This window comes from Oncorhynchus clarkii, chromosome 5 (assembly GCF_045791955.1).
Source record: "Oncorhynchus clarkii lewisi isolate Uvic-CL-2024 chromosome 5, UVic_Ocla_1.0, whole genome shotgun sequence".
NCBI lineage: Eukaryota > Metazoa > Chordata > Actinopteri > Salmoniformes > Salmonidae > Oncorhynchus > Oncorhynchus clarkii.
This window is the reverse complement of record NC_092151.1, coordinates 25,629,049-25,641,681: the sequence shown is the minus strand read 5'-3', so window position 1 is coordinate 25,641,681 and position 12,633 is coordinate 25,629,049. Positions and strand designations below refer to the sequence as shown.

General features: G+C 46.9%; 1 pseudogene; it reads right to left on the bottom strand.

Moving 5' to 3' along the window:
• Positions 1 to 246: 246 nt before the first annotated feature.
• On the bottom strand, positions 247 to 11,924 carry LOC139409667 (patatin-like phospholipase domain-containing protein 7; annotated as a pseudogene).
• Between the last annotated feature and the right edge of the window lie 709 nt (positions 11,925 to 12,633).

Sequence of the window (12,633 nt, the reverse complement as noted above, 5' to 3'; positions counted from 1 at the left end):
TCCAGCTGTGATGGCAACAGAAAAGTAAACAGCTAACTAGCTACTGGCTCGCAGCCTCTTCCCAGCTGGCAAAATAAAATACTTTTTACAAAGTTGTGAAAATGTTGCAGTGAGGTTGTGAAAACAGGATGGCACTTTTGTTGCCAAATAGCTTAGGTCTCAGAGGTCATTTGGTATTGTGGTCTTGTTGTTGCCTACACCTTGATGCCTGTTGGACCTCCATGACCTCCACAGCACTCTGCTGCTCTATGTGCAGATAAGATCAGCAGCCTCACCGTCTACCAGAGCAGGTTTTGCCAGCTCGATGCGGGACACGATCTCAGCCAGGTCAGTGAAGGAGGCGTTGGGACAGGTCACAGGTCCCTGCAGGACACATGGGACAGACAGTGCACAGGTATATTTGAATAGGGGCTTCATACAGAAATCATTCAGAACAATCGCATTAAAATACACCATTTTACAATGTCTAGTCATATACAGGTATGGAGCACTCCATTAAAAACAGTATCATCAAAACTCTGTAAATGTCTGCCATTCCATCTCTAATAGTGTTTAAGGCTTTTCTTCATTTTAATACTCCCTCCCTGATCCTCTCCCTCACTCCCTCACTCCCTGATCCTCTCCCTCACTCCCTGATACTCCCTCCCTGATCCTCTCCCTCACTCCCTCACTCCCTGATCCTCTCCCTCACTCCCTGATACTCCCTCCCTGATCCTCCCCTCACTCCCTGATACTCCCTCCCTCCCTGATACTCCCTCCCTCACATTGTTGTTGCTGTATGTGTTACGAGACTCCTCCTGGTTGTGGTCCTACAGCATGATCTCCACCACTCCACTGTGAATCCACACATCGAACACAGTGTTGCCATGCTGGTAACCCACCTCCTGCAGGACACACATCATTCTCACACATAAACAAAGGCTGAATCGAATGTAGCTAATCTCCGGCAATCCTTTAAATCCTTTTCACACTTTTGACTAAGGAGGAGGAAAGATAGATGAATGGCGAAGTGTGAAGAAGTGAGGTCTAGAGTAAGAGGAAGCAAAAAAGACACTGAACGACAGACCAACTCCCCATGTCGAAGACAAAGAGTGAGACTCACAAGGATCTTGTCGAACTTGCCAAACTCCAGTGTGCGGTAGCGGTTTATGGGCGGTCTGATGTACTGGCAGTAGTCACTGCTCTTCACTGATGCACACAACACACGTAGTGCAGCCACATCTACAGGGGTTAAAGGTCAAATACCACCCTGACAGTTGAACTGTGCTCCAGTGTTGTTGTTGCGTCCCAAATAACACCCTAGTCCTTACAGTGCACTACTTTTGAAAAGAGCAAAAACAGTGCACTAAATAGGGAACAGGGTACAATTTGGGACACATCCTAAGTAATCCTATACATTTCAAGTAATTATTTAAAAAATGGCTTATATATTCTTAGTAACCAAAAACAAACTTTCACTCCGATATGAACCTAATATCAAGTCATAGAAATTAATTGCAAATTAGCACAAGCCATTAAAGGTGTATTAATAAAATATATTTTGGTTTACACAGCACCTGAGGCTGTGGAGGAGTGCTATACAGTGCTGTGAGAGAGGCTCACATTCACTTTCTCTGCCAGTTAGTCCCAAGACTAACTCCAGCTGTGCTGTGAAGGTGTCTCGTCCTCACCAATCTGCTTGCCCTTGAACACTGTAAATGCTGGAGTTGAAGTCAGCGCCAGAGAACGTAGAAGTGATGGGGTAGGTCAGGTCCAACACCTTTTTAAAATCTGATGTCATCTCCTGCAACATACCATCAAAAAGACTGCGAAAAAAAAAATTGATGAGAGCCCTTATAATTCACCTTTAATTTTATCACTTTGTCCCATTGAGGTCACAAGACTTCTTAGACCATCCTGGCCAAAATGTAAACACTTGTGTCACGTTCTGACCTTTATTTCCTTTGTTTTGTTGTTATTTAGTATGGTCAGGGCGTGAGTTGGGGTGGGCAGTCTATGTTTGTTTTTCTATGATTTTGGGATTTCTATGTTTCGGCCTAGTATGGTTCTCAATCAGAGGCAGGTGTCATTAGTTGTCTCTGATTGAGAATCATACTTAGGTAGCCTGGGTTTCACTGTTTGTTTGTGGGTGATTGTCTATGTTAGTTGCTTGTGTCAAGCACAGTCCTTATGATAGCTTCACGGTCGTTATTTGTTTATTGTTTTTGTACAGTTTACTTTGTGTTTTTTGTCATCTATTAAATGATGCATTCACACCACACTGCGCTTTGGTCCGCTTCTTACGACGATCGTGACAACTTGCCAATAGGCGACAGTTAAAGGTTGAGTGAAGATCAAATTAATATTTCTACATTTGTATTTCCTAAATTCCTTGCATCCTCTCTCCTTGCCTCCTTCTCAAGGTATTTTGGACAAAAATATCCAATCTCCCTCCCCTTTGACTTTTTCTTCCAATGCATTTTGAGAAGGAGGCGAGGACGGAGGACGCAACGAATTGAGGAAAGAAACTGAGAAAGAGACTAGATGAGGTGTTGTGGTTCTTCTCACCATGGCCCACTCTCATGCCCTCTTTCACATGCGGCTGTGGTCCTCTGTGTACAGCGCCCCCATCAGGGAGCCAATGGAAACGTCACCCACCAGGTCCACAGGGCTGCTTCTGGGCCCTCACCGCACTGCCCTCCAGCATCTGCTCCAACTACAGGGTCAAAGAGAAAAGGTCAACTAGAGAATAAAAGGTCATCGAGAGGTCAGACAAAGGGAAGTAGTGCACAGTTTGTCTAAAACTAAACAAACAGACGTATAATGCATACAACAGCCTGTATGCCCATTTCTGTATATGAGAATAACATTCAACAAGCATGGTGGTGGCAGCATCATGTTGTGGTGATGTTTTTCAGAGGCAGGGACTGGGAAACTAGTCCTCCGGTGATGCGTTGACCTCACTACCCTCTGGAGAGCCTTACGGTTGTGGGCGGAGCAGTTGCCGTACCAGGTGGTGATACAGCCCGCCCGACTGGATGCTCTCAATTGTGCATCTGTAGAAGTTTGTGAGTGCTTTTGGTGACAAGCCAAATTTCTTCAGCCTCCTGAGGTTGAAGAGGCGCTGCTGCGCCTTCTTCACGACGCTGTCTGTGTGGGTGGACCAATTCAGTTTGTCCGTGATGTGTACGCCGAGGAACTTAAAACTTACTACACTCTCCACTCCCGTTGATGTGGATAGGGGGGTGCTCCCTCTGCTGTTTCCTGAAGTCCACAATCATCTCCTTTGTTTTGTTGACGTTGAGTGTGAGGTTATTTTCCTGACACCACACTCCGAGGGCCCTCACCTCCTCCCTGTAGGCTGTCTCGTCGTTGTTGGTAATCAAGCCTACCACTGTAGTGTCGTCCGCAAACTTGATGATTGAGTTGGAGGCGTGCATGGCCTCGCAGTTGTGGGTGAACAGGGAGTCCAGGAGAGGGCTCAGAACGCACCCTTGTGGGGCCCCTGTGTTGAGGATCAGCGAGGTGGAGATGTTGTTACCTACCCTCACCATGGGGGCAGCACGTCAGGAAGTCCAGTACCCAGTTGCGCAGGGCGGGGTCGAGACCCAAGGTCTCGAGCTTGATGACGAGTTTGGAGGGTACTATGGTGTTAAATGCTGAGCTGTTGTCGATGAACAGCATTCTCACTGCAGTGTGCAGTGTGGTTGCGTCGTCTGTGGACCTGTTGGGGCGGTAAGCAAATTGGAGTGGGTCTAGGGTGTCAGGTAGGGTGGAGATGATATGGTCCTTGACTAGTCTCTCAAAGCACTTCATGATGACGGAAGTGAGTGCTACGGGGCGGTAGTCGTTTAGCTCAGTTACCTTAGCTTTCTTGGGAACAGGAACAATGGTGACCCTCTTGAAGCATGTGGGAACAGCAGACTGGGTTAAGGATTGATTGAATATGTCCGTAAACACACCAGCCAGCTGGTCTACGCATGCACTGAGGACGTGGCTGGGGATGCCGTCTGGGCCTGCAGCCTTGCGAGGGTTAACACGTTTAAATGTTTTACTCACATAGGCTGCAGTGAAGGAGAGTCCGCAGGTTTTGGTAGCAGGGGCACTGTATTGTTCTTAAAGCGGGCAAAAAAGTTATTTAGTCTGTCTGGGAGCAAGACATTCTGGTCTGCGACGGGGCTGGTTTTCTTTTTGTAATCCGTGATTGACTGTAGACCCTGCCACATACCTGTTGTGTCTGACGCTTAGTTTGTTTGATTGCCTTGCGGAGGGAATAGCTACACTGTTTGTATTCGGTCATGTTTCCGGTCACCTTGTCCTGGTTAAAAGCAGTGGTTCGCGCTTTCAGTTTCGCTGAATGCTGCCATCAATCCACGGTTTCTGGTTTGGGAATGTTTTAATCGTTGCTGTGGGTATAACATAGTCAATGCACTTTCTAATGAACTCGCCCACCGAATCAGGGTATTTGTCTATGTTGTTGTTGGACGCAATGCGGAACATATCCCAATCCACGTGATCGAAGCAGTCTTGAAGCGTGGAATCAGATTGGTCGGACCAGCGTTGAACAGACCTGAGCGCGGGAGCTTCTTGTTTTAGTCTGTCTGTAGGCTGGAAGCAACAAAATGGAGTTGTGGTCAGCTTTTCCGGAAGGAGGGCGGAGGAGGGCCTTATATGCGTCACGGACGTTAGAATAACAATGATCCAGGGTTTTACCAGCCCTGGTTGCGCAATCGATATGCTGATAGAATTTAGGGAGTCACAGTCTCTGAATGTCCTTGAGTGGCCCAGCCAGAGCCCGGACTTGAACCCGATCGAACATCTCTGCAGATACCTGAAAATAGCTGTGCAGCAACTCTCCCCATCCAACCTGACAGAGCTTGAGAGGATCTGCAGAGAAGAATGGGAGAAACTCCTCAAATACAGGTGTACCAATTATGTGGTGTCATACCCAAGAAGACTCGAGGCTGTAATCACTGCCAATGGTGCTTCAACAAAGTACTGAGCAAAGGGTCTGAATACTTATGTAAATCTGATATAAACCTGTTTTTGCTTTGTCATTATGGGTTATTGTGTGTAGATTGAGAGGGAAAAAACCTATTTAATCCATTTTAGAATAAGGCTGTAACGTAACAAAATGTGGAAAAATTCAAGGGGTCTGAATACTTTCCGAATGTACTGTTTATAGGCACACTTTATGCAGAAAAACAACCTTTTGAACCACAGTAAAAGCTACAGTAGCAGTTAGGTAGAGAAGAGACTATTACACAATAATATCGAGCCACTTGAGTCTGTCTGTGTGTGGTTGGTATTTTTCTCCATCTCAGTCGATATCATAATCAGGAATAAGTGGTCAGTGAGGTTGACCCTGCCACCAAGCCCCAAGCCCCACACTGTATGATCGGTTCTTTAAGGTTCTTTAGCACAAGGTCTCAATCTGTGTCTCAAATTACACCCTATTCCCTACATAGTGAACTACGTTTGACCAGTGCCTTTAGGGTTCTGGTGAAAAGTAGTACACTATGTGGGAAATAGGGTGCCATTTGGGATGGAAACCCAGTGTTTGAGCTGATGAGGGAGGGTGAAGAAATACAATCAACCAGAAGCTATGACTCATTCTGCTGCTTGAGCAAATATTGATCGACCTCTCTCCAGTTCAGTCTACACTTCCATTCTTTTCCTTTTTTCTTTCAATACTTTTTCCCCTTTGCCAATTATTTATCATCCACCTGACCGATTTAGACCCTTTTTCCCTTCCCCCCACAACCCACTCTACCTTTTCATTCTCTCCCTTTCACCACCCCCACTTCTCTGAGGTTGAGGAACATACCATGCGTTGTAGCTTTGGCCATTGAGCCTGTTGAAACCCACATCAAACACATGAAGAACACATGAAGAACCTAATGATCTGCACTAAACTTAATCTCACATCAGGGGCTTTCTCTGCCAAGCTCCATGCTAACCTCTCCCCAAGCACCATGCTAGCACACTAAGCTAGCTAACCTCTCCCCAAGCACCATGCTAATATGCTAAGCTATCTAACATCTCCCCAAGCACCATGCTAATACGCTAAGCTAGCTAATCTCTCCCCAAGCACCATGCTTACATGCTAAACTAGCTAATCTCTCCCCAAGCACCATGCTTACATGCTAAGCTAGCTAACCTCTTCTAAAGCCAATGCTAGTTTTGCAATGAAAACTATTGTTTCTATTGGACAAATTCAGGTAGGTTATTTCCTGTTTTGTTTGTTTGTCTGTCTCTTGCTCACTGTCTGCCATTATGTCCGTCTCTGTCAGTCTGCTGATGTACGAAGGGCTATATAAATACATTTGATTTGATTTGAATTTCGAGGATCATAGCAAAGGGTCTGAATACATCTGTAAATAAGGTATTTCTGTTTTTTATTTAAAAAATTTGCTCAAATTTAAAAAAATTAAAAAAAATTCACTTTATCATTATGGGGTGTTTGTAGATTGATGAGGATACATTTAATTTAATCAATTTTAGGCTGTAACGTAACAAAATGTGGAAAAAGTCAATTGCACTGTACACTCTTCCTCCCTTCCTCACACACTCTCTGTCTCCCTCTCTCTCATAATCACACACCACTCTCTCCTACAAACATACATACACTGCTCCCAACATTTAAAGAGTTAGGCATCAAACAACATTTAAGGAGCACCAGAAATAAATAGATGTATATAGTTTAGGTTTACTTTAGGCCTATATGAATCCTGCGTTTGAAGAACATCTCAATCAAATTTGCCTCGATTTACCGTCAAGTTACCAGGTTGTTAGCTGGCTATGTAACATGATTGAACAAGTTTTTTGGTTATCAAAACAAGAATTAGCCGCCCAGGATTGGTTTAAAATGGCCCGCGACATTGTTTGTGAAATTACATCAAATGTGCGGCAATCCCGATAGAATGAAAAAAAAAAGTATCTCCGGTAATATGGGTCATATGTTTTTAACCATTTAGGCTAGAAACAAGACATTTTCTTTGCTGGAAAGCTGCAAGCATGGCTGTCGCAAAGTGGTGCTCCCTTTTCCCTCTCTCGCACTCAGAGGCTGCATGACAGTGAACTGGCAAAGTCTACACAGGCTGGTCTGTGCTCTTGGTTATAACAGGCGAAGAAATAATACAAGTGAGCGCCGTAGGGGATGCGGAGAGAACCAGGTGAGTGAGGGCCGGTAGGGGATGCGGAGAGAACCAGGTGAGTGAGGGCCGGTAGGGAATGCGGAGAGAACCAGGTGAGTCAGGGCCGGTAGGGGATGCGGAGAGAACCAGGTGAGTGAGTTCCGGTAGGGGATGCGGAGAGAACCAGGTGAGTGAGGGCCGGTAGGGGTTGCGGAGAGAACCAGGTGAGTGAGTTCCGGTAGGGGATGCGGAGAGAACCAGGTGAGTGAGGGCCGGTAGGGGATGCGGAGAGAACCAGGTGAGTGAGGGCCGGTAGGGGATGCGGAGAGAACCAGGTGAGTGAGGGCCGGTAGGGGATGCGGAGAGAACCAGGTGAGTGAGGGCCGGTAGGGGATGCGGAGAGAACCAGGTGAGTGAGGGCTGGTAGTGGATGTGGCTGGCTGATTACAGCTGCCACATGTAAAATGCGCGAAGTGCATGAAAGTGAAGTTAATATTATTGGATCTGCTTAAATTCAACAGAACTTTTAAACAAAACTGACTTTATAAACATTTTATAACAGGCGCCAGAAGATTCATACGGTGTTCTAAAATGTTGCTATCATGACGTTTGGCACCGTGATATTACCGTTGTCCCGATATACCGTGCAACACTAATTCGATTACCATATATACTACGTACATATTACTGTATATTATACGTCTATATGGTACTCCCTGTCCGAAACTGCTCACCTGCAGCTTGATGATGCCCAGCAGGTCTGGACGATGGCACTGACCTTGCTGGGGTGGACGTTGTCAGAGCATCCCTCACTGTCTGTGTAGTGGAACACTGCCAAGGGTGTGTGCTGCATGGTCACACTCTTCTTCAGGATGGACTGGAGGACAGATGGGAGGACAGAGAGGGAAGGGGGGTGATTCAGACATTAGTGAGGCAGACGCAGGCCCAGAGGCAAAGCTATTGGTGACCCAAATGACACCCTATTCCCTATATGGCATGTAGGGTATAGTGTTTCATCTGGGTCACACAGAGAGGTGTAAAGGAGAGGGAATGGAGGAAGAACGGAGGCTCACCTTAGAAATGACAGGGCTGGAGGGGTGTTCGTCTACGGTGACTCTGGCCCGCTCGTACGGGGGGGGGGGGGGGGGTGGAGACAGGGTCCTCCTGAAAGCGGGGTCTGCGTGGGATCCTGACCAGACCCCCCTCTCATACAACCCTGTGTGAGGCGTGTGTGAGGCGTGTCAGATGGAGCGGAGAAAAAGTCTTATCCAAAATGACAGCCAAATCCCTATATAGTGCACTACTTTTGACAACAGCCCTATGGCCAAATGTATTGCACTATAAAGGGAATAGGGTGCCATTTGGGACGAGACTATATTTCCACTCCATCTGATGTCCAGAATACTGAGTAGGCTATGAACACTGTCCCCCGGGAGCACGTCCTTTCACAATCGGCTCTGTACCATCCTGTACCGCACACAGAAAGCTAAATTCCCCTATGTGCACGGAATGACTCATAAAAATGTCAGTGGATGCTGGTGTTAGGGTTAAGGCTAGCTCTGAGCATGTGTACACTGGGTTTATTGGTGTATTCCCAGCAGGTATTCTAGCATGGTCTTCTGTCTTTGTGGATACAGTTACAGACGTCCGTCCTGGACCACGTAGATTCTATTGCAATCATCTCCCAGCCGGAACAGCCCCTCCCCTTCATGTAGCTCCACAAGACCATGTGACAACACAGCTCCAGGAACTTTTCAAAGTGGCCAAGCACCCTGAGAGCAGAGGGAGACAACATAGAGTTAGACAGAGAACACACACACTGCTACTGGTGTGTGAGAGTGGAGAGTGGAGTTGTGCACATCAAACTCAGTCAGGTCAGCCTCCAGTGGGGATGGAGGGGACTCCTTGGCCTGAAGGGTGGGGAGCTCCTTACGGATACGCAGGATCCTAGAACATACACACACATTAGATGGTATAGACTAGTGCGCCCTTCTTAAATGTAATTTCCTCTTTTCTGAGTAGTGGTGTGACAGCCTCTAAAGATGGTAGCCTACCTGTGAGCTATACTCAGGACTTTGGGTCTCTTCCGAGGGCACTGCTTGGACACTCGAGGTAGAGGACAGAGGGGAGGACAGGGTCTGGACCTGTAAGTAACCGAGAGAGACAGAGAGGGAATCCATGGAAGGAAGGGGATGAAGGGATGAGTTACGAAAGGTACAAAATGCTACTTTGCTCTGCGTTCTAGATGGGAAACACGTAACATTTCTTATCATCAGAAGACAAATCACAGGAGATTCACACTCAATTCCAAGAATTGATATGTAATATTCTGAAATTATAAAGGCGTCAGAAATTCATTTCAATTCAAAAGAATGGGAATAAGGATTGGCATGCTAAACTCCAGTGCCTCTTTTCATAAAGTGTTTCAGAAAATAAATAATTGCTGATTTAGGATCAGGTCCCCTGACCATATAATCTTATTCATTTGAATTGAAATGTTTAACTAATCCTAGATCAGCCCTCCTACTCTGAGGCACTTTATGAGTACGGGCCCTGATAAATAATGCATGGAATGGAGATGAGTGACTTGGTGAAGAGTCTCTTCCATTTCCCAAGTAAAAGGTAGTATTCTAGTGAATTCAGGAGGAAACCCCGACTGGGACTCAATCCCAGGTCCAGTGACTGTCAACCTAACACCTTGTGCCAGGAGATCTGACCCTCTTGACGAGCTCGCTGGGTCTTGGGTTAAGGTCGCTACAGTATGCATACCTTTCTGTCAGTAGGTTGGTAAGTAGGAGAGTGAACAGATTTGTATCCCAAATGGCACCCTATTCATTGGTGCACTACTTTTGACCAGAGCCTTATGGGACCAGGTCAAAAGTAGTGGCACTATAAAGGGACTAGGGTGCCATATTGAACACATTTTAAGAATTACTAACCTTCCTCGTTATCTTCCTGCCGTAGAAGAGCACCTTGTCTCTCTTCCTGAAGAGACAGCGGGGAACAGCCTGCTGTCCACCTTCCAACACAGACATAACATGCTATCAACATAGATAACACCGTTTTTGTGAGCAATAGTGGCTAGTAAACAGAGTGCAAAATACAACTAGGCCTATATTGTATACAGCACAGATGTAATGAATGTCCTGTGAACAAGGGTTCTCTGTTCAGGACCAACAGTTATTATTCGCCAATGCTGGTGTGGTCAAATTTCGCTCATTGTCCCAATATGTTTTCAGTGTATAATGTCAAGTTCAATATCAACTGTGTTCTTGGTCCACATGCTTGTCCCATGAAGCAAGGAGGAAGAGGATGGATGACTGTATATTCTATAGATAAAGAGCACTACAATGCCAATTAAAGACTGCCACCACAACCCCGATCAGCACGACAGACAACTGGACAACAAAACAGGGTAATTACCATGAAGCTACATTCAATTACAGTGTTCTATTCAATTCGATTTTGCGCAATTTCTTGTCCAATATGAACCAGTTGAAAAAAAAGTTTCCTCCTGGCTGTCCCACCACCAATTTACATCACTAGCCAATCAATGTGTCCCTGATCTGTTTCACCTGTCCTTGTGATTGTCTCCACCCCTTCCAGGTGTTGCGTATTTTCCCCAGTGTATTTATCCCTGTGTTTCCTGTCTCTCTGTACCAGTGTATTTATCCCTGTGTTTCCTGTCTCTCTGTACCAGTTCGTCTTGTATGTTTCCAAGTCAACCAGCGGTTTTCCCCGTTCTCCTGCTGTTGCATTCTCCTTTTTCTAGTCCTCCCGGTTTTAACCCTTGCCTGTTTCTGGACTTTGTACCCGCTTGCCTGACCATTCTGCCGGCCTTGACCACGAGCATGTCTGCCACTCTGTACCTCCTGGACTCTGATCTGGTTTTGAGCTTTTTGCCTGTCCACGACTATTCTCTTGTCCTACCCCTTTGGATTAATAAACATTGTAAGACTCCAACCATCTGCCTTCTGTGTCTGTAGTTGTGTCTCGCCTTGTGCCTTGATACAATGCTGCTTCAAGGAAGGGATTCGATTATCTGGCCCGGATTAACGTGGTGGGATCAGTTTGCGCCAGGTGAAAGGTGATTGGACACTACCCTGGTGTCAGAGTTGGGTATCACCACTCAACCCCTTTCCATTCCCATGGACGTCAGAGCGCTGGATGGGCACTCTATAGGCAGTCACCCACAATATAGTTCCTATCAACCTACGAGTGTCAGGGAGACACAGTGAGTCTTTGCAGTTTATGCTCATCAAGTCTCCTCAGGTACCCATGGTGTTGGGGTTTCCATGGCTCCAGCAACACAATGCCCTTATTGACTGGACTGCTGGTGCTATCATGGGCTGGAGCCCATTCTGCCACACTCATTGCCTGAAGTCGGTGCAGCCTGCCCCGGGATGTCTTCCTACCCTACGATTGGAGGATCGACCTTCGCCCGGGCACTACTCCACCCCGGGGGCGGCTGTATTCTCTGTCGGGTCCGGAGGCCAAGGTGATGGAAACGTACATCAAGGACTCCCTGGTTTCAGGGTGTATGCGTCCGTGTATCGACTACCGGGGCCTTAATGACATCACGATTAAAAAATGATACCCGCTACCACTCATCGTCTCAGGGTTAGACCCGCTTCAGGGGGCTACTATTTTCTCTAAGTTGGCCCTTCGGAACGCCTACCATCTGGTGCGGATACGGGAAGGAGACGAGGGGAAGACAGCCTTCAACACTCCAAATACCTGGTGACACCATTCGGACTGACCAATGCCCCTGCTGTGTTCCAGGCCCTGGTTAACGGCGTTCTCCGACATGTTGAATCGGTTCGTGAATCGGTTGAGAGCATGCTGGATTGACCTCAACCCACTTCCCGAGTGTAGCTACAACACTTCCTGGGGTTTGCCAATTTCTATCGCCCTTTTATCCAGGGTTACAGCACACTGGCTTCCCCCCTTTCAGCACTCACCTCTCCCAAGGTCCTGTTCGTGTAGTCTCCAGCTGCTGGACCTAAAGCATCGATTCACTACAGCTCCCATATGAATCCATCCTGCTCTGTCCCATCAGTTCGTGGTGGAGTTCGACACCTCGAACATCGGAGTGGGGGATGTCCTGACCCAGAGTTCTTCCCAGGACCAAAAGCTGTATCCCTGCGTCTGCTTTTCCCAGTGGCTTAAAACTACTGAGAGATATGATGATGATGTTGGAAATCAAGAACTTCTCGCGGTGAAGATGGCGTTGGAGGTGTGGAGGCACTGGTTAGAGGGGGCGGAACATCCAATCATTGTGTGGACTGATCACAAGAACCTGGAATATCTCCGCACAACCAAGCATCTCAACTGCCGGCAAGCTCAATCGGCCCTGTTATTCACTTGTATTAACTTTACCATCTCCTACCGCGTGGGGTCCAAGAATATTAAACCGGATGCGTTTTCGCTAACTGGATGTTTGTCCCAGATGCTGCCCTTTCCCCGGTCCTGAAATGGGCTCATTCCTCCAGACCTGCTACCCTGGCTCCAGTTGGAC